The following is a 23,175-nucleotide window of genomic DNA, read 5'->3' on the forward strand; positions in this document are numbered from 1 at the left end:
CTTATTACTTGTCGCTCAAACAGATGTATTTAGCACTCAAATACGTTTGGATACACCCATTTGAGCGACCAGTAATATTGATTGGATGGAGTACAATAAAATTCCATATAATTGGCTAAAAAACGTTTAACAACATTCAAAAGTGACTCAGTAGCACGAGTAGGTAGCACTAGCTTAGTGGATCAAATATGCGGTGGGACTGGCTTACTGGAGCAAATATGTGGAAGGTAAGTTTACCAACCCACTCAATGCTCAGGGCAACTCCAATGCAGAGACAAACGGATACGCTTTTCGGCCGTTTCGGTTGACCAGGCAGACACCAGCGCCCGTTCTTGTCCGCCGGTCCATAGGTGCGCCCACCGCGGTCCACACATTTCAACAATTTGAAATTTAAAATACTTTATATTGCCGTCAAAAGTCCAGGACATACATTAACTTAAACTAAAAAAGGACTTAAATAACTTTAACTAAATGGAACCCTAGATCTACTACACGTCATCGCCGTCGCCGTTGTTGATGTCGTCAGCGGTGGGCTCGATGAAGGCCGGGGTCTGCCACGGGTCAAGTGGCACCGGCGCGTGCGGCGGTGCAGCGGGCGGCACCTGCTGCAGCTCCTACTGCGGTTGCACCATCGACTGATACTCACATGACCACGTCTCCGCGCCCACCCACATGGCTGGGGCCAACACCAACTCTGGCATGTTGGGCACCGTGGTCGTCCACGACCAGGATTTGTTTTTTCAACGGAGGCAAAAGATTTGCCTCTTGCATTAATAAAGGAGAATTGAATTGAGTTTTTTGGTGTTACAGCCACTTCAGAATTAAGCGTTACAACATCCTACTACAGCCATGCCTCACTCTACCGCCATGATTTGCCCTAACTTCTTAGCCCCCGCAAGCACCGATAGGGCCGCCTCCTGCTTGATCTCACGAACAAGGATTGTCGCGGGACGCTTTTTTGACGGAACACATGTGCATTTCTTTCCTTCCCAATGGCCAAAGAGGTGAGCATGACAATCGAGGCGACGGCCTTGCAGTCTCGGATGCTACCGTCAGGGATACCCACCCACTAGTCTTCGGTGGAGTGTAAGAGTTGCCAAGTGGAAGTATCAATACTCTCAATCTGAAGCAGTTACGACCAGGATTGTGGGGTTGCTAACATTTATCAATCTTTAGTTTTTGCATAAATTATCTGGTCAATGGATAACTTTTTGATATGTTATCTTTCATGAAAAAAGTGAACTGTATGCACGGGGTACCTATACGGCAAATAGTATACTAACCACAAACCTCCACTGGTGTATATTCATTATCTATACCACACCCCACTTTACTTACATGAATATTGTTCTCGTCTTATATATATTGCATTCATCTTATACTAAATAGCTCCATCGTCTCACTCTAAATTGGCATTTTGGTGTTACTAACTTAGGTTTCATCAAATATATAGGTTGTAGTCACAGATCAAAGATAGTTAACGAAATGCAAGATATGAGAATACATGGGAATCGGAGACATCGGTTGTAATGGTGGAAGGATTTTTATCCGTAGGATGAGGATAGCATGACTACTGAAAAGCGCGTAACAGATTTACTGTATACCCCATTTTATACGGGTATTTTTGCCATCTATGTAGGAGAGTGTGTGATCCCCAGGGTGTTCAAACTTTCACGAAGAGCCTACAGTGACACGGCTTTCATGTACAACGCTGAAGAAGAATCGGCAAGAATAGCTATATCGCAAGGCGGAATAGGATGGAAAACTGTCTGCGACGGAAGCCCTTAGAACTACCGCAACTCAAGGGCCCCTATACCTGGTGCAGTACTTAAGGGTCAGAAGAAGGGTTTGGTTTGGCGTGTTGGAAACAGGTAGAATATTGAAGTTTTGCACAATAATCGTGGACTGATAATGCGGCCGAGCTCAGTTGAACACAAGGTTTTGGTTACCGAATGGTGCATTTTTACCGATGGGGACTGGTAAACGTGGTTACCATGGTTACCACGAAATTTCGAGCAAATTTCGAATGAAATTTATAATTGAATTTAAATTCAAATTCTTTCAAAATAGATATAGATAGCACTTGAACTCATATTTATCATGAAAGAGCTACTAGCTAGTGGAACGTTGTCTACAACACGTGTTGTCAAGTGTTGCCATACTTTACTATACATTGGGCATTTGAATTCAAAAAATTGAAAAAAATGAATTTTTTTGCTCGAAATGCCCATTTACCGAGGGGGACCGAAATATGCAGTAACCGTAGTAAATCTTGCAATTTCGAGCGGTAACCAAAACCCTGGTTGAACATCAGAATTTTGATTTCCTCAATTTTTGACCTCATCAATCCACTTACTGGATATTGGGACAACTATCTCGTCAAGAAAACTTTCAGTGATGATGATGAGAAGCACATTCTCAGTATTCTGATTCGTGAAGATTTTACTTTCAAATCTGCAGTCAATATTGATACAGGGAAAATTGACACTTTCCTCTCATAGAGTCTTCGCCTATGCTTGTTTCTCTGCCCCGGAGATCTAAATATATGTTGAAATTTTGGTCTGCACAAGGTATGTCCTAAAGATGGCTTCAAATGCAAACTGTTGAACATCAAAGTGTGTGTCTCGTTAAGGTAAACAGTTTTGCCTTTTGATTAACATCATCAAAGGTCATATGCGACTTTAGAGGAAAAACCAGCTCAGAAACAGAATTATGCATTAAGAAGCTCCAAGCCCGCTCGGAGGGTTCGGACGCCCACTGGGAATACCAGTAGGCAGTAGCGTGCAACTTGGCTTGCATCATGGTGGCGAAATCAGTAGTCAAGGTTATCCCTTGTAAATGTGACTCCCACCGGATGTGCCCCACTTGTCGCAGCCTGAAAGTTTATTCCTTTTTCATAAATTTGTTTATTCAAAATACTTTTTCTTTTAAACTATGCGTCCAAATCTAGAATAGTTTTAACCATTAGATATCTCACGTCAAGATCTTCGAAACTAGCTCTCCTATTAATAGGTTCAATGAATGTTTTTTTTCATGAAAAAAACCTGAGACGAAAGCATGGTATTTTATATGAACTTTTCCCCTTTCTAACATGCACAACTGTGCCTCTCGTGGTAGCTAATTTGTGCCTCCACGAGAAACAAATTAGTGACTCTCGCAAAAGCAAAAAAAATATGTTTTTCCCCACTTCGGGGAGGGACTGGCGTGCCTCTGGCGGAAGCAAACCTGTTGAGTCCTAGACCAGGGGGTACTTAGCATATCCACTCCCGGAGGTGGATTGTCGGTTCCATTAGAGGTCACTTCGGGCAGCCCATGACGCATACAAGGAAGATTTCACTAGACCTGGCATAAAAAACAAGAACTCCCCTCCACCGATGTAGTCAATTAGGACTCACCAGTAGAAGCCCGTGTGTTGCTACGGGCTACAATGTATATAAATGAATCAAAAAAGATCAAGGTCTTCTTCAAGGTCGAAGCTCATTTCTGCTCATGCGTTTGGGCAAGTACGGACATCAAACGGGCGCCCAACAGGCTCCTCGATATTCGACAGTCTAGATACTTCAGGCTCCCACAAATCCAGCCCTTATGTGGGGGAGGGGGGGAATGTGATTCTCCAGACTACCCCCTTGTTATCTCCAACACGCGCTCCAAACACACCCAAAAAACCACCCGAGGACGCACCGTTCCGCTTCCTGCTTGGTTTCCTGCCGTAGAGGGACATTTCTCGGTGGAGCCATGTCACCCTCTCTTCTTCACAACGTACTTCCCCGTGGAGCGCCAAGCTAGGAGGAGCCCCCAGCCAACCGTCCCACTCTGCGCCCCCCCCCCCCCCCCCCCCGTGTTCGTGTCGATCCCCCACCCACCATCAAGGGGGAGGAGGCGTGCGTCTCCCGTGACACCCCTTGAGCCAAGAAGGCATATCCGATGTCTCCTGAGCTATTGTCATGTTATAACATACAGTTGAATGTCGTGCATTATCATGAAAAAAAGATGTTGTCCATTATTGTACATGTTGTAGAATGAAATACAAGTATAATCTTTGCATGAATAATATAGCATAGTTGCACAAAAAATAATCTCTGCAAAGCGCGCTTCCTTCTCATGCAAAGCTCCCTTCTCCTCCTCTCTCGAAACAGGCTTTCGCCCCGCTTTATATATAAACAAAACACCGAACCAAGTACATGTCCGAACAATACAAGATGGTGAGGTAGCCCTCATACAATGTCGATCCCAAGATAACCGGATCACGCATGACACTACGCTACTAAAAGAAAGCATTGGGAAAAGCGAGTACAACGGCACACACTGCCCTAAACACATAAGTTCCACGACAACGCCCCCAGGAGAGAAAACGGCACAAAGTGTCGTCGCTGCCGAGTCCAGAAGGGACAAGGGTCTTCACCCGGAACCCTGACACGAAGAGGAGCACCACGACGATGTCTTCAGGAAGAAAGCGGTGCCCGCAGGCGTCGCCGTCATCGGCGACAAAACGCAGAGTTTCGCTCGGTAGCTCCCTCGTGTCACTCGAGGTCTTCAGGCAAGGCGCAACGAGTACAGCTCCCAGATCTGTATCGAGGCGACGCCACTGCCAAAGACAGGGAGAGCACCCGGGCCACCCACCGCTACCCTCCTGCCTCCCACACGGCCAAGAAGGAGATCCACCATCACCGACATGGTGCCCGTAGGAGAGCCGACAATGCGGACCGCCATCCAAAGCCGCCGCTTCAACATCCATGTCCAAGCCCCCACCATCCGTCCACGTCATGAAGCACCAACCTCGGAAGGAAGAAAGAAAGGGGTCTCCTTTCGTTCCTAGCCCGGCATCAGTAACGGGATCTGGGTCGACGCCCCCACAGCAGGGGGCGCCCACACCATGTGTCCCCAGCCAGTCCCGGTGGACCGGGTGGGACACAACCCCGTGGCTACCGACGGCCGCTGCCGAGCCCACTCGCACGCCGCCTCAACTGTGGTCACTGGTGCCGATCTGCCCGACGGGATAGCGGAGACCCGACCACCACCGCCGACCACCATACCCGCAGGAAGAGCACGAGCAACATCCATGAGCACATCCCGGGCCAAGCCTCACATCCCTATCCGAAGTTGAACCTCCGATCCGCCCCGGGCCCCTAACTGGCCCACCCGAGCACGAATCCTAGATCTGGACCTCCGTCGCACGAGCTACCCACACGGCGCCGGTACAGATCCAGGAGAAGGAAGGACACCACCACCAACCGCACCCCGCCACCAACCACAAACCTTCGCTACAAGGGCATCACGGCCGCACCGGCGACCGTGCAACCACCCACGGCCACCTCACCGGACCACCACACCACCACAGGAACCCCGACCACCACCCACCAGACATCCAAGCCCAACCCGGCGAGGAAAGGGGAAGCCGGCAAGCCGAGCTATGTGGAGAAGAAGCAGCAACGCAGCAAGGGGAAAGCTGCCCGGTAGCCATGTCCCCCCCTGACCGCCGCCGGCCGTGGCCACCAGAGGCAGCACGGCAGTTCAAGATCCGGTCGAGGGCCACCCGATGCAGCACGGCAGGAGCTGCACCAGCCGCAGCTCCCTCGAGTCAGACCCGCACAACCAGCACCAACTCCCCTGTCCACGACCACTAGTAGGAAAGAGGGTTTCGTTCAGGCCGGGTCAGCCCATTTGTCCCGGTTCAGTCCAGAACCGGGACCCATGGGGGCACTGGTCCCGGTTCGTAAGGCCAGGGGCCTGCCGGGCCTCGTGGGGGCATTGGTCCCGGTTCGTCTGGCCCCTTTGGTCCCGGTTGGTGGGACGAACCGGGACCAATGGTCCTCACTCCTGGCCCACCACCATTGATCCCGGTTGGTGGCTTGAACCGGGACCACAGGCGGCCCTTTAGTCCCGGTTCATGCCACGAACCGGGACCAATGAGGTGCCTATATCTACCCCTCACCCGCGAGCAGAGCACTCCAGTGCTATGTTTTTCTCTGGCCGACGAGGGGAGGGCTTTGTGGTGCTCTAGCTCACCTCCTATCCACATGAGGTGTTCGATGAAATTCCCGAGCCACACTAGTTAAGCTTTCTCCTCTCGAAGCTCGACCTCAAAGCTCCATTTTCCTCGAGATTTGTCTAGGTTTAGCGGCCCGTCACGTCCCATTCCCGTCTTCACCGCCGTCGATCGCCCGCGCTGATCTCGTCGCCGGCACCACCATGGTGAGCCTCTTGTTCTTATCTTCTTTCTGAAAGAAAAAAAATTCTTACTTTAGATGCATGGTTTAATTAATTAGATCCTCTGGAGAGCTATATGTACTTTGGTTTTAATGTGATGATGAACTTCTATTAATTGGGTCACTTAATTATCTATTCATGATGTTCTGTAATGGTTTTTGACACACTTAATTATATATAATGCACACAGATGAACCGGCAATGGATGTACGGTGACAGACACACCTCCGAGTACATTAAGGGCGTGCATGATTTTCTCGAAGTGGCTGAGGCAAACAAGCAGAATGGTTTTATGTGTTGTCCATGCCCTAAATGTGGGAATACGAACTCTTACTCTGACCGGAAAATCCTTCACACCCACCTGCTTTACAAGGGTTTCATGCCACACTATAATGTTTGGACGAGGCACGGAGAAATAGGAGTTATGATGGAAGACGGCGAAGAAGAAGAGGACGAGGACAACTATGTGCCCCCTGAATACGGTGATGCTGCAATGGGGGAAGCTGCTGAAGATCAAGAGGAACCAGACGATGTGCCCAATGATGCTGCAACGGGGGAAGCTGCTGAAGATCAAGAGGAACCAGACGATGTGCCCGATGATGATGATCTCCGTCGGGTCATTGTCGATGCAAGGACACAATGCGAAAGTCAAAAGGAGAAGCTGAAGTTCGATCGCATGTTAGAGGATCACAAAAAACGGTTGTACCCCAATTGCGAAGATGGCAACACAAAGCTCGATACCGTATTGGAATTGCTGCAGTGGAAGGCAGAGAATGATGTGCCTGACAAAGGATTTGAGAAGCTACTGAAAATATTCAAGAAGAAGCTTCCAAAGGATAACGAATTGCCCGACAGTACATACGCAGCAAAGAAGGTCCTATGCCCTCTAGGATTGGAGGTGCAGAAGATACATGCATGCTCTAATGACTGCATCCTCTACTGCCGTGCATACAAGGATCTGAACGCATGCCCGGTATGCGGTGCATTGCGGTATAAGATCAGACGAGATGACCCTGGTGATGTTGACGGCGAGCCCCCCAGGAAGAGGGTTCCTGCGAAGGTGATGTGGTATGCTCCTATAATACCACCGTTGAAACGTCTGTTCAGAAACGAAGAGCATGCCAAGTTGATGCGATGGTACAGTGAGGACTATAAGAAAGACGGGAAGTTGAGAGCACCCGCTGATTGGTCGCAGTGGAGAAAAATCGAGAGAAAGTACTGGGCTGAATTTGCAAGTGACCCAAGGAACGTATGGTTTGGTTTAAGCGCGGATGGCATTAATCCTTTCGGGGAGCAGAGCAGCAATCACAGCACCTGGCTCGTGACTCTATGTATGTATAACCTTCCTCCTTGGATGTGCATGAAGCGGAAGTTCATTATGATGCCAGTTCTCATCCAAGGCCCTAAGCAACCCGGCAACGACATTGATGTGTACCTAAGGCCATTAGTTGAAGAACTTTTACAGCTGTGGAATGGAAACGGTGTACGCACGTGGGATGAGCACAAATAGGAGGAATTTAACCTGCACACGTTGCTGTTTGTAACCATCAACGATTGGCCCGCTCTCAGTAACCTTTCAGGATAGACAAACAAGGGATACCACGCATGCACGCACTGTTTAGATGACACTGAAAGTATATACCTGGATAAATGCAGGAAGAATGTGTACCTGGGCCATCGTCGATTTCTTCCGACCAACCATCAATGTCGAAAGAAAGGCAAGCATTTCAAAGGCGAGGCAGATCACCGGAAGAAGCCCGCCATGCGTACCGGTGATCACGTACTTGCTATGGTCAATGATTTACACGTAATCTTTGGAAAGGGTCCCGGCGGACTAGCTGTTCCGAATGACGCTGAGGGACACACACCCATGTGGAAGAAGAAATCTATATTTTGGTACCTACCCTACTGAAAAGACCTAGAGGTCCGCTCTTCAATCGACGTGATGCACGTGACGAAGAACCTTTGCGTGAACCTGCTAGGCTTCTTGGGCGTGTATGGAAAGAGAAAAGATACACCTGAGGCACGGGAGGACCTGCAACGTTTGCACGAAAAAGACGGCATGCCTCCGAAGTAATATGAAGGTCCTGCCAGCTACGCTCTTACGAAAGAAGAGAAAGAAATCTTCTTTGAATGCCTGCTCAGTATGAAGGTCCTGACTGGCTTCTCGTCGAATATAAAGAGAATAATAAATATGCCAGAGAAAAAGTTCCAGAACCTAAAGTCTCATGACTGCCATGTGATTATGACGCAACTGCTTCCGGTTGCATTGAGGGTGCTTCTACCGGAAAACGTCCGATTAGCCATTGTGAAGCTATGTGCATTCCTCAATGCAATCTCTCAGAAGGTGATCGATCCAGAAATCATACCAAGGCTAAGGAGTGATGTGGCGCAATGTCTTGTCAGTTTCGAGCTGGTGTTCCCACCATCCTTCTTCAATATCATGACGCACGTCCTAGTTCATCTAGTCGACGAGATTGTCATTCTGGGGCCCGTATTTCTACACAATATGTTCCCCTTTGAGAGGTTCATGGGAGTCCTAAAGAAATATGTCTGTAGCCGCGCTAGGCCCGAAGGAAGCATCTCCATGGGCCATCAAACAGAGGATAGGTCTTAAGAAGATAGGTCTCCCTAAATCGCGGTATGAGGGGAGACTGACTAGAAAAGGCACGCTTGGAGGGGACTCAATAATATGGAGGGACCGATATTCTTGGTCTCAAGCACACTACACAGTTCTATAGAACTCTACCTTGGTGACCCCGTATGTCGATGAACACAAGAACAGTCTGCGCTCCAAACACCTGGAGCAGTGCGACGACTGGATTACATGTGAACACATCAGGACTTTCAGCAGTTGGTTGGAAACACGTCTCAGAGGTGACAACACTGTTTGTGATGAGTTGTACTCGTTGTCCAGGGGACCATCTTTTACTGTATTGACTTACAAAGGATACGAGATAAATGGGAATACATTTTACACGATCGCCCAAGATCAAAAGAGCACCAACCAAAACAGCGGTGTCCGCTTTGATGCAGCAACCGAGAGGGGAAAGGACACATATTATGGTTACATAGTGGACATATGGGAACTTGACTACGGACATGATTTTAAGGTCCCTTTGTTTAAGTGCAAATGGGTCAATCTGTCAGGAGGCGGGGTACAGGTAGACCCAGAGTACGGAATGACAACAGTGGATCTGAAAAATCTTGGGTACACTGACGAACCGTTCGTCCTAGCCAATGATGTGGCACAGGTTATCTATGTGAAGGACGTGTCTACCAAACCGAGAAAAAGAAAAGATAAGGAAGCGAATACATCATATGATGAGCCAAAGCGCCACATAGTTCTTTCAGGAAAAAGGGACATCGTGGGAGTGGAGGGCAAGACAGACATGTCTGAAGATTATGAAAAGTTTCTTGAAATTCCTCCCTTCAAAGTCAAGGCTGACCCAAGGATCCTGATAAACGATGAAGATTGTCCATGGTTACGGCGCAATAAGCAAAGTACAGAGCAAGACTTTTCAATTATTATGATGATACCATGCCAACTTTCAACCTTTTCATAGTTCATTTGAAATGCCTGTTGTAACAGACAAGTTTCCGTATGAAACCCTGATATTTCGAAACAGATTGTCCATTTTGTACACGAAGTGCATCCAGCTTTTCAATTTCAGTGTCTTATAGCTTAAAATAATCAGTAAATGCATGAAAAATAACAAATAAAGTCAGAAAGGGTTGAAAATTGATGATGTGGCTTTGAATGGTGCATTTTGAACACACAAAAAGTCACGAATTCAAATAAGTTTTAAAAACTGAAATCCCTTTGAACAGACGAGTTTTGTACACGAAGTGCATCCAGTTTTTGCCGTAACCCTCTCAACTTTCTTGCACATGCTATGTGGATGAAATGATGATACCATGCCAACTTTCAACCTTTTCAGAGTTCATTTGAAATGCTTTTCAATTTCAGGGTCTTATAGCTCAAAATAATCAATAAATGCATGAAAAATAACAAATGAAGTCAGAAAGGGCAGAAAGAACCGGTACTAAAGGAATCAACTAAAAAGCTTTTATAAACCTCTAGTATTATTGAAACTAAAATTATATAGAATTTATGCAACTAAAATTATCAAAGTATTTTCTGTTCAAAACATGAAAAGCAAAAAGAATTTTCATAAAATAAATACAAAAGGCAAAAAAGAAAATAAAATAAATAAGTATAAACAAAATAAACTTTTATAAACAAGTAGAAACAAAATAAAATGAAATAAAATAAATAAGTAGAAACAAAATAAAATAAACTTTTATAAAATAAATAAGTAGAAACAAAATAAAATAAAATAAAATAAACTATAATAAAACAAAATAAAAAAACCTTAATAAAATAAATAAAATAGCAACAGTAAGTATTTTGTTGTAAGTAGAAACAAAATAAAAAATAAAGCAACAAAGAAAACAAAAAAATGGGAAAAAAATAAAAAAATGCCACCTCCTGGGCCACCACGGCGTGAATACGACTAGAAACCCAGCTAGTTGGGCCAGGATTCAGGCCCGCAGAAGGCCCAGCAGGCCCACAGGCAAAGCAGTGTCAAATTAGGCCCATAGGCCTGCAGTTCAGAGGAGTTCGAGAGAGAGGAGGCAGCAGTGCTGATAAACAGGTAGTCGACGCTCTTAACTAGCGAGGTGGGACTAAACTCCCACCACCACGCCGCTGTGCAAGGCCATTGGTCCCGGTTGGTGGCACGAACCGGGACCAATGCCACCCTTTGGTCCCGGTGCGTGGCAACAACCGGGACCAATGCCCCCCCTTTAGTCCCGGTTGGTGCCACCAACCGGGACCAAAGGCCTCTTTCGGGAAGCAGCGGCCTTTGGTCCCGGTTGGTGGCACCAACCGGGACTAAAGGGTGTCTTTGGTCCCGGTTGCTGCTATGAACCGGGACCAAAGGCCTGGGTATATAAGTAGCACTTAGGAAAATTTGACGAACTCATCGTCAGTTGCCCCCCGGCCCGCCCGACGACGCCGAGCTCATCGACGCCGCTAGGCTGCCCAGATCGACGTCGTCCGCTGCCCCGACGCCGCCTGCCGCCCAGAAGCCGTCCGCGCGCCGCCCCGCGCCGTCCGCGCGCCCCCGTCGTCGCCCCTGCCCCGTCGCCACCAGGCTGCCCCGCCGCCGCCCCCGCCGACGCCGTCGTCGTCGCCCACGCCCGTCGTCGCCTTTGCTGTGGGGAAGCACCATGCTGGCTCCCGCGACCCGTTCATCCCCAAGGCTGTTCATCCGCCGCCGCACCGATTCCGGCCGGCGACCTCGACCCCTCCCCGCGATGTGAGCCCCTACCTCCTCCCCTTTCCTTCTCATTGCCGTCCCCGCACGCCATCCGTAAGCGCGCGCCACCGCCAACCATCGTCGTCGTCGCCGACCACCGGCCTATTTTTCATTTTTTTGTTACAATGTATGTATGTATGTATGTATGTATGTATGTATGTATGTTCACTGTATAATGCTCTGTATATGCTGTATAATGCACGTTTTTTGCATTTTTTGTTACCAAGAAAAAGGTCTATTTTTTGGTGATATGTATGTTCATATGCTCATTAATATTTAAGAAAATGTTCATATGCTCATTTAAGAAAATGTTCATATGTAACATTTAAGAAAAAAAAAGTAAATGTATGTATGTTCATATGCAAAGAATTATTTTTGGATGAAATGAGATGAGATGAGATGTGTTTTGTGTTGGAGAAGAAAAGAGGAAGAAGGAAGAAGGAAGAAGAAGGAAAAGAGGGTCGAGCGGGGGCGGGGGGGGGGGGGGGTCGATATACCCCCTCCCCGGTAACATTTTTTCCATGTATATATGCAAAAGTTACATTTTTAGAAAAGTTTTATATATCTAGCTAGGAAAGGAAGAAGAAGAAAAAGAATGAGGGGAAAAAGGAAAATAAGAAGAGGAAGAAAGGAGAAGAAGAGGAGAGGAAGAAGAGGAGAAATAAATAAGAAGAAGAAAAAAATATTCTATTTTCTCTTCTCCTCCTCTATTCCTTTCTTCTTCTCCTCTTCTTTTTCTTCTTTTTTCTTCTTCTTATTTATTTCTCCTCTTCTTCCTCTTCTCTTCTTCTCCTCTATTCCTTTCTTCTTCTCTTCTCCTCCATTCCTTTCTTCTTCTCCTCTATTTTTTTCTTCTTTTTTTCTTCAATCTTCTCCTCTATTAATATCTTCTTCTCCTCTTTTTATTTCTTCTTCGTCTTCTTATTTTTTATCGGATATGTCGTTGTCGATATACCCCGTGTCCCGATAACTTCAACACGAGGGGGGGCGGGGTTCGACCTACCCCCTCCCCGATAACATTATTTTCCCATGTATGTATGTCATCGTTGTCGATAGAAACCCCTCCCGGATAACTTCGACCGTGATAACTTATACCACGGGAGCACCCCCCCCCCCCGGCCCTCTCGCTCGACCAAAACTCTCGAGGACACCCAAACCCTAGAAAAAAACGATGTCGGTCTCCAACCCCCTACCGCCGCGCCCCTACCCTTGAAGCGTTGCCGAGGCCACCCCAAACCCGCAATAAGCTAGGTCTACGTTTGCACTAATATATCCACCTACTGTCATGTTTGTGTAATAATTGCCATGTTGTAATATTTGCATAAACAATGGAGCACGGACGAGACGAGAAAGCGGAAGAGGTGTTGGGGGACATAATCTTAGCCGGAGGTGATATCTTGTCGTATCTTAACGACAATGATGGTCTGGAAGAACAGGGTGAAGAAGCAGGCTACGGTGATCGAAGAGTGTGGAGGAGGAAAGACATGATTATGATGGCTCCGGTGACCCAATGCTAGTGCAAGAAGGAGCCCGTGGTGACGGCTCCGGTGACCGAACAGAGTCTGGCCAGGTAAATATATTAGTTAAGTCTGTGCTGACTAGCTAATTGATGCATTCATTGTTTTGGTATGTACACATATTAACTAACTCTCGTCTTTCTTCTTTTTTCTAGCCCTCCGGATCGAGCACAACTTCGGTAAAGAGATGAGGCCCGAAGAAAAAGTTGCGCTCGGATGAAAGGTTTGAGATCACAGCAATCGCGCACGACGGCCAACCAATTGAACCCATCTGGACAAAGGAAGCATTTGCTGCTCAGTGCGGGGTTCTTGTTAGGGACAAGATCCCGATCAGCATGCACCAATGGTATAAGCCTAAGAAGGAAGGCCCTGAGGTGTCTTATGTCAATGATATGCAGAAAGATGATCTTTGGACTGAGCTGAAGGCAAATTTCACCCTACCGCTATAGGAGGACCCGGAGAAGCCAGCTAAAGAGCAATTAATCAAGTCTCATGCTCTTAAGAAGATGGCAGAACTATTCATGAGGTGGAAGAATGAGCTGAAAACGTTTGTCGACAAAGAAGAGACACCAGAATTCATCGGCAAATATGAGAAGATCAGAGATCACTGGCCCGCATTTGTGGCCCACAAGACATCGGAAAAGAGTAAGAAGATGTCAGCAACAAACAAGAAAAATGCTGCGAAGAAGAAGCTTCACCATCGCACGGGGTCAGGTGGCTACCTCAAAGCCCGGCCTAAGTGGGCCAAGGCTAAGAATGATCTGCTTGATAAAGGGATCGAACTAGAGACAATGAACTGGCCAGACCGTTGCCGGACTTGATTCTTCGGGGCTGGCGGAACCTTGGTCCCTGTATCAAGGAAGTGCGTTTGGACGGACGAGCAAATGAGAATACCAGTCAAGAGGCTTCAGCACTATATTGATGCAGCGCAACAAGGGACGTTCGTTCTAGACAGAGAGAACGATGAGCTCACAATGGCCCTCGGGAATCCTGAGCACCCTGGACGGACACGAGGCACGCCAAGCTCTATTCCGTGGAAGGCTGGTTTTCCGGACGCAGGCGGTTACAAATGCCAGGAGAGGAGAGGAAAAAAGTGGAGCAGACCCAAATTCAGAAGCTCCACGAAAGGGTTCAAGCGCTAGAGGAACAAGACGTAGCTCGCAGCAAGCGACCTGCCGAAACTACCCCCGAAGCTACCCCGCCATCTCAGCGGAGAAGCAGCGTGGCTTCCACCGAGCTGCTTCAGCCGGAGCATGTCTCGACGGCTCCTGCTAGCTACCCCGTGGATGCTATCACGGAGTCTCAACATTGCCACCTTATGACGCAATGGCAGAACTTCAAAGTCAAGGCGGCTGTCGGCTCTGTTCGACCTCCTGAACCCGGCGCAACTTTTCACTGTCGTCTGATTCCAGAAGGATATGCTAGGGTGACGGTGGACGAAATAATGGAGGGATTTGAGGACCTCCAGCTTGACCACCCTACCGGTGAAGGGGAGACTCGGCTGGGTTCTGCTCTGAAGACTCCATGCCTATGGCGGAAGGAGCTCATCAACCTTCCGAACTGGACGCCTCTGCCTCCTCCTCCTCCTCCGGCGAGTAAGGGCACTCCGCCTCCTCCTCCGGCGAGTGATCAGGGCACTCAGCCTCCTTCTCCGGCGCGTGGCGGCACTCCGCCTCCTTCTCCGCCTGCGCCGGCGCGCCCGAGCAGCCAGCCTTCTCCTTCTCCGCCTCGTCAGCAAGGGCGGAAGAGACCCGCCGCCGCTCCGGCTGCTCCGGCGCGTCGTAGTCCTTCTCCTCCGCCTCGTAAGCAAGGAAAGAAGACAGCCGCAGCCGCTCCGTCTGCTCTGCCGGCGTCTAGCAGTACAGCCAGAGGCGGGAGGCAATACAGATTCGGTCCTTCTCTGAAGACTCCAGAGAAGTTACCATACGAGAGGACCCCGGAGGAGAACGCGAAGATCGTGCGAGCCGAAGTGACGAACTTCTTTCAAGGGGTGAAAGCAAAGAAACATCCACCTCCGGAGGAGAAGGTAGATCCGGTGAAAGCGAAGCGCACTCTGGCTGCCCTGACAAAACCACCAAAGTCTCCACCGAAAGGCAACTATGAGCGCATTATTGCAAAGACATTTGTCGAAGCGGAGCGGTCGGGAAGTACTATCAGTGATCAAAGGTTAAAAGAACGACGAGCTGGGAAAAAAATTGCCCAGCTCGGCGAACAAGCGAACCAATCGTGCCCCCCGCTCAAGGTGTCTAGCGACATCGTCGCTAATGATCCGAGGATGGTGCCCGGTTATGGCAATCTTGGAGATTACCTGCCCGACGATGTACATTACGATTTCCTAGAGGTGGAGGAACACAGATACGAGTACGGGAAGCCTCTCGTCAAAGATGAAAGATCTCTAACAACGATGATGCGAAGATTCCATGATTGGTACATGAAAACCTGCAGAGAGTCTGGGGGGAGGAATACTTTGATGCTGAGAGTTAAAGAGGACCATGACCTCGTTGGAATTGAACTGTTGAATGTTCCATTTGAGGAGTTCTTCCAGTTTTTCAATCAAAAGGTCCTCGATAAATCAACGGTCACTTGCTACTGTCTGTAAGTAGTACTACTTCTTTCATTAAGTCTCTCTATATAGGTCAGCTTTTTCATTGCATGTATTTATAATTATCCTCACTATATTATGCAGATTGAAGATCGCCGAATTGAAGAAAAGACAAATCGGTGATATTCGGTTCATTAACACAAATCTCATATATGCAACTGAGGTTAAATATCATGCCGAAAATACCGAGGCCAACTTGCTACGATCGTTGGTAATAAATGAAAACAAAGATATAATACTCTTTCCTTACAACTTCAAGTGAGTGTTACTGTCTTGTGCATATTCGGTTTCCCTTATTAGTCCAGGTTATAGTAATGTAATTGATGACTTATGCATGCGTGCGCAGCTTCCACTATATTCTCCTAGAGATTAAGCTTGAGCAGGGACTAGTAACCGTCTTAGACTCGAGACGAAAAGATCCCCAGGACTATGCGGACATGACTCAAATGCTCGAGAAGTAAGTTAAATCGATCATTATCCACCATATCAGCAACTTTGTTCATTTCCTGATATCAAGTAATTGTTTTCTTTGTCTGGCAGGGTTTGGAGAAAATTCACCAAAAAAGCTCCGGGACTGCCGAAGAAGCTACAATTTAGACACCCGAAAGTAAGTACTATAGTAGCATGTTCCGCGCATCTCCTAGTGATTCAAGCGCTTGTTTCATCAATACCATTTAGCATGCTTGCTTATCAGTTTGATTGACCTCTATTTCTTGTAAAGTGGTTGTGGCAGGAACAAGGGAATGATTTCTGTGGATACTACGTTTGCGAGTCCATCCGCCACACGACCTGTGAGTGGGGCTACTCTGACGAACAATATGAAGTGCGTAAGCAATAATATTCACAATTTTATTTTATTACCATCATTTGTGTTGAGTTTCATTTATTCATATATATATATATATATATATATGTATTGACCCCCTTCTTCAAATTAGATCTTTCGGATGCGGGATGAACTCCTACCACCAGAACGTATGCTAGCAATTCAAGAGGAATTGGCGGCATTCTTCCTTGACCACGTGATCGCTGAAAACGGAGAATACTATGTGGACCCTGTGTTCATATATAATTAGGAGATTATATTGTAAGAGATAATTACTGTATATATGTAGCCGGTAGTGTCGGATAGATATACGAGAACTTGTTGTTCGACCAATCTCTCGGAGAAGGAGAGGTGGTCGATATCACTTCTCTCTGTATGCATATGTTCATGACGATCTTCTGTTTCCTTCATTTGCTTACTAGCTAGCGTTTCTAGTTCTCTCTATACGTATATAGTACATAGCGTCGACCAAGCACGGAGATAAGAGAGGACACTTCTCTCTATTAATTAGCTAGCTAACACAATATATGAAACACCTAAATTAACCCCCCAAAACCCCCAACCCCCCCTTTCAAAAAACAAAAACCCCAGCCCCTGAAATGCTGACGCGTGGATGCCTATTGGTCCCGGTTAGTGCCACCAACCGGGACCAAAGGCCCTCCTGCCTGGGCTCGCCGCACCGGCCACGTGGAGGCCCATCTGTCCCGGTTCGTGTAAGAACCGGGACTAAAGGGCTAGGGCATTAGTAACGACCCTTTAGTCCCGGTTCAACAACCGGGACAAAAGCCCTTACCAACCGGGACAGATGACCCTTTTTCTACTAGTGGACGAGGGCCACCTGCTACCCACGGCCAGGCCAGGACCCAGGGGACAAGCCCTGTTTGGGAACGTAGTATTTCAAAAAAAATTCCTACGATCACGCAAGATCTATCTAGGAGAAGCATAGCAACAAGTGGGGAGAGTGTGTCCACGTACCCTCGTAGACCGAAAGCGGAAGTGTTTAGTAATGCGGTTGATGTAGTCGAACGTCTTCGCGATCCAACCTATCCAAGTACCGAACGTACGGCACCTCCGCGATCAGCACACGTTCAGCTCGATGACGTCCCTCGAACTCTTGATCTAGTTGAGGTCGAGGGAGAGTTCTATCAGCACGACGGCGTGGCGACGGTGATGATGAAGTTACCGGCGCAGGGCTTCGCCTAAGCAGTACGACGATATGACCGAGGTGTGTAACTGTGGAGGGGGGCACCGCACACGGTTAAGAGAAACTTGTGTATTCTAGGGTGCCCTCTTGCCCCCGTCTATAAAGGAGGGAGGGGGAGGCTGGCCGGCCCTCCTAGGGCGCTCCAGGAGAGGGGAATCCTACTAGGACTCCAAGTCCTAGTAGGTTTCCACCTAAGGAAGAGGGGGAAGAAGGAAAGAAGACGGGGAAGGGAAGGAAAGAGGGGCGCCGCCCCCTTCCCCTAGTCCAATTTGGACCCAATGGGGGGGGGCAGCGCGCGGCCAGCCCCCACTACTAGGGAAAAGCTTATAGGCAGGCGCTTACTAGTAGCGTGGGTTTATACCCCTCGCTGCTGCTACTTAGTAGTAGCGTGGTTTTTTACACCTCGCTGCTACTAAGTTGATAGTAGTAGCGTGGGTTTTTATCCCTCGCTACTACTAAGCAGTCTCTACCGTGCCCCCCCCCCGGGATATGCCATAGTAGTAGCGAGGGGTATGAACCCGCGCTACTACTAAGTTGATAGTAGTAACGCAGGTTTATACCCCTCGCTACTACTAAGTACAAGGTAGGTGAAGTCTCCATATCCTCAGCCGAATCCCTCCTCTCACCCTCACTCTCCCCCTCTGTCCATAGGCTCTCCCATTCCTCTTCTCCCTCCCACCCGCGATTCCCTTCCTAGTCCACCACCACCGCCGGCCTCGCACCTCATGCCTCATGCCTCCGGCCCATTAGTTCCCCCGAGGGGTTCCGATAACCCTCCGACACTCCGATAATTATCCGGTACCTCTCAGAACTCATCCGATGTCCGAATAATATCGTCGAATATATCAATCTTTATGTCTCGACCATTTCGATACTCCTCGTCATGTCCGTGACCTCATCCGGTACTCCGAACAAGCTTCGGTCATCAAATCACATAACTCATAATACAAATCGTCATCGAAAGTTAAGTGTGCTGACCCTACGGGTTCGAGAATTATGTAGACATGACCGAGACACATCTCCGGTCAATAACCAATAGCGGAACCTAGATGCTCATATTGGCTCCTACATATTCTACGAAGATCTTTATCGGTCAAACCGCATAACAACATACGTTGTTCCCTTTGTCATCGGTATGTTACTTGTCCGAGATTCGATCGTCAGTATCATCATACCTAGTTCAATCTCATTACTGGCAAGTCTCTTTACTCGTTCCGTAATGCATCATCCCGCAACTAACTTATTAGTCACATTGCTTGCAAGGCTTATAGTGATGTGCATTACCGATAGGGCCCAGAGATACCTCTCCGATTCACGGAGTGACAAATCCTAATCTTGATCTATGCCAAGTCGACAAACACCATCGGAGACACCTGTAGAGCATCTTTATAATCACCCAGTTATGTTGTGATGTTTGATAGCACACTAATGTTCCTCCGGTATTCGGGAGTTGCATAATCTCATAGTCAGAGGAACATGTATAAGTCATGATGAAAGCAATAGCAATTAACTATAGATCATTAATGCTAAGCTAACGGATGGGTCTTGTCCATCACATCATTCTCTAATGATGTGATCCCGTTCATCAAATGACAACACATGTCTAGGGCTAGGCATACTAGGGACACTCTGTTTGTCTATGTATTCACACATGTACTAAGTTTTCGATTAATACAATTCTAGCATGAATAATAAACATTTATCATGATATAAGGAAATATAAATAACAACTTTATTATTGCCTCTAGGGCATATTTCCTTCAGTCTCCCACTTGCACTAGAGTCAATAATATAGATTACACAGTAATGATTCTAACACCCATGGAGTCTTGGTGCTGATCATGTTTTGCTCGTGAGAGAGGCTTAGTCAACAGATCTTCAACATTCAGATCCGTATGTATTTTGCAAACTTCTATGTCTCCCTCCTTGACTAGATCGCGGATGGAATTGAAGGGTCTCTTGATGTGCTTGGTTCTCTTGTGAAATCTGGATTCCTTCGCCAAGGCAATTGCTCCAATATTGTCACAAAAGATTTTCATTGGAACCGATGCACTAGGTATTACACCTAGATCGGATATGAACTCCTTCATCCAGACTCCTTCATTTGCTGCTTCCGAAGCAGCTATGTACTCCGCTTCACACGTAGATCCCGCCACGACGCTCTGCTTGGAACTGCACCAACTGACAGCTCCTTCATTCAATATAAATACGTATCCGGTTTGCGACTTAGAGTCATCCGGATCAGTGTCAAAGCTTGCATCGACGTAACCATTTACGATGAGCTCTTTATCACCTCCATAAACGACAAACATGTCCTTAGTCCTTTTCAGGTATTTCAGGATGTTCTTCACCGCTGTCCAGTGATCCACTCCTGGATTACTTTGATACCTCCCTACTATACTTATAGCAAGGCACACATCAGGTCTGATACACAACATTCAATTCATGATAGAACCTATGGCTGAAGCATAGGGAATGACTTACATTTTTTCTCTATCAGTGGTCGGGCATTGAGTCTCACTCAACTTCACACCTTGTAACATAGGCAAGAACCCTTTCTCTGACTGATCCATTTTGAACTTCTTCAAAATCTTATCAAGGTATGTGCTTTGTGAAAGTCCAATTAAGCGTCTTGATCTATCTCTATAGATCTTGATGCCCAATATGTAAGCAGCTTCACCGAGGTCTTTCATTGAAAATATCTTATTGAAGTATCCTTTTATGCTATTCAGAAATTTTGTATCATTTCCAATCAACAATATGTCATCCACATATAATATTAGAAATGCTACAGAGCTCCCACTCACTTTCTTGTAAATACAGGCTTCTCCAAAAGTCTGTATAAAACCATATGCTTTGATCACACTATCAAAGCGTATATTCCAACTTCGAGAGGCTTGCACCAGTCCATAAATGGATCGCTGGAGCTTGCACACTTTGTTAGCACCTTTAGGATTGACAAAACCTTTTGGTTGCATCATATACAACTCTTCTTTAAGAAATCCATTTAGGAATGCAGTTTTGACATTCATTTGCCAAATTTCATAATCATAAAATGCGGCAATTGCTAACATGATTCTGACAGACTTAAGCATCGCTACGGGTGAGAAGGTCTGATCGTAGTAAACTCCTTGAACTTGTAGAAAACCTTTCGCAACAAGTCAAGCTTTGTAGACAGTAACATTACCGTCAGCGTCAGTCTTCTTCTTGAAGACACTATAGGAACCAGCTATTTTGCCGTCTGCCACGGCGGACGGCAAAGACCTTTGCCGTCAGCCGCGGACGGCAAAAGGCTCCGGCAAAGTAGGCTACGGTAAAGAGCTACTTTGCCGTCTGCTTCCTGGCGGCTGACGGCAAAGGCCCTTTGCCGTCTGCCGCGGACGGCAAAGAGAGCGGACGGCAATAATTGCGCTGTCAGTTCGTTAAGTGGCTAACGGCAGGCCTTTGCCGTCCGCGGCAGACGGCAAACTTTCTAGTGTCTTTACCGTCCGCCTTATGATGTCATCTACACGTCACTACATGGCAGGCCTTTGCCGTCCGCCGCTGACGGCAAAATTGTTTACTCTTTGCCGTCTGCCACTGTAGGCAAACTGACCAAATGGGTCAGCTCCCAGGAAGCACAGCTGGATGCCACGTGGCTTCTTTGTCGTCCGCGGCAGACGGCAAAGAGCCTGCATATTGGCTCTTTTTTCTGTTTATTATTAAATCCAACAATTTTCACAGCAAATATATATGACATATATAGATATATTTCACAAGGCAATTACAGAGCAAACATATAAGATATCCAACACATAACTTCATCATACATGCATAGTTCCATCCAACCATACCAAGTTCCATGCATAGTTCCATCATACATAGCAAGTTCAACATAGAGGCATCCAACCATATATATTACAATAGTTTCATCCAACGATACATGCATAGTTCAACGATACAAAAGAAACAGAGAAAGGGATAAGGAGCACTCCATCTATGCAAGCTTTCGTCAAGTGAATGAAATCTGCAAAATGAAAAATAAGAAAGTTAGAAATAGGTGACTAGAATAAGAAGACTAGAACAAGAAGAGTAGAACAAGAAGAAGACTAGAACAAGAAGAGTAGAACAAGAAGAGTATGTCATTTATGAGCTAACTTACGTGAAATGGATCATATATGAGCTAACTAAGTTGAAATGGGTCGTTTATGAGCTAGCTAAGGTGAAATGGATCATTTTTGAGCTAACTTAGTTGAAATGGGTCGTTTATGAGCTAACTAAGGTCAAATGGATCGTTTTTTAGGTAAATGGATCGTTTTTTAGCTAACTTAGGTGAAATCGATCATTTATGAGCTAACTTAGTTGAAATGGATCGTTTTTGAGCTAACTTAGGTGAAATGGATCATTTATGAGCTAATTTAGTTGAAATGGATCTTTTTTAGCTAACTTAGGTGAAATGGATCATTTAAGAGCTAATTTAGGTGAAATGGATTGTTTTTGAGCTAACTTGGTGAAATGGATCGTTTATGAGCTAAATTAGTTGAAATGGATCGTTTATGAGATAACCTAGGTAAGATGGGTCATTTTGGAGTTAACCTAGGTGAAATGGGTCATTTTAAAGCTAACGTAGGTAAAATGGATCATTTAGGAGCTAATCTAGGTAAAATGGGTCATTTTTGAGCTAACTTGGATGAACTGGATCATTTATAAGGTAACCAAGGTAAAATGGGTCATTTTAGAGCTAACTTAGGTAAAATGGATCGTTTATGAGCTAACTAAGCTAATTATGCAATTTTTGACATAAGTAAGCTAAGTACAGATCGTTTTTTAGAGCTAACTTAGGTAAAATGGATGGTTTTGGAGGTCAGTAAGCTTATTAAGTCATTTTGGAGGAGAAGAAGCTAAGTCTAGGTCATTATGGTAAGCATTGGAGGAAATAAAGCTAAGTCTAGGTCTTTATGCATGTGTTAAGCAAACACTAGATAAACTTACCATGATCCAGGAGGTGTAGGAGCGGGCTCGCTCGTGTCGGTAGCTGGAGAAGGATCGTGCGATGCTTGTCTGGAGTTACGTTGCACCAAAGATCATTTCCAATGTCTTGTTAGCATGATGACACTCAAATGTTAAGACTAGCAAGTAATGTCCATTCAAATTAAACTCACCGTGGTCCCATGAGCAATCACTGGCATCGGCGGAGCGGTCTGACCGGTCTTCTCGCACACAGGCTGCACATTTGGTTTTGACGACTCAGTCATACTAGTTAGTAATGAGACAAACACTACATGAATGTTATGGCTAATCTGCAGAAGAAACTTACCACAAGGAGCTCATACATGGCCCTTGCCTGCATGTCATTTCGTGCCCTCTCCTCCTCCATCATCTTTGTCGTCCTCTCCTCCAACTCCCGCTGCCTCTCCGCCGCCTCCGCCAGAAGTTTCTCCGTTCTATCTCTCTTACTCTGTATAGCAGCCTGCAACACCACTCACATGACCCTTTGTAATCATTGATGGAAGCGC

This window comes from Aegilops tauschii, chromosome 3 (assembly GCF_002575655.3).
Source record: "Aegilops tauschii subsp. strangulata cultivar AL8/78 chromosome 3, Aet v6.0, whole genome shotgun sequence".
Lineage (NCBI taxonomy): Eukaryota > Viridiplantae > Streptophyta > Magnoliopsida > Poales > Poaceae > Aegilops > Aegilops tauschii.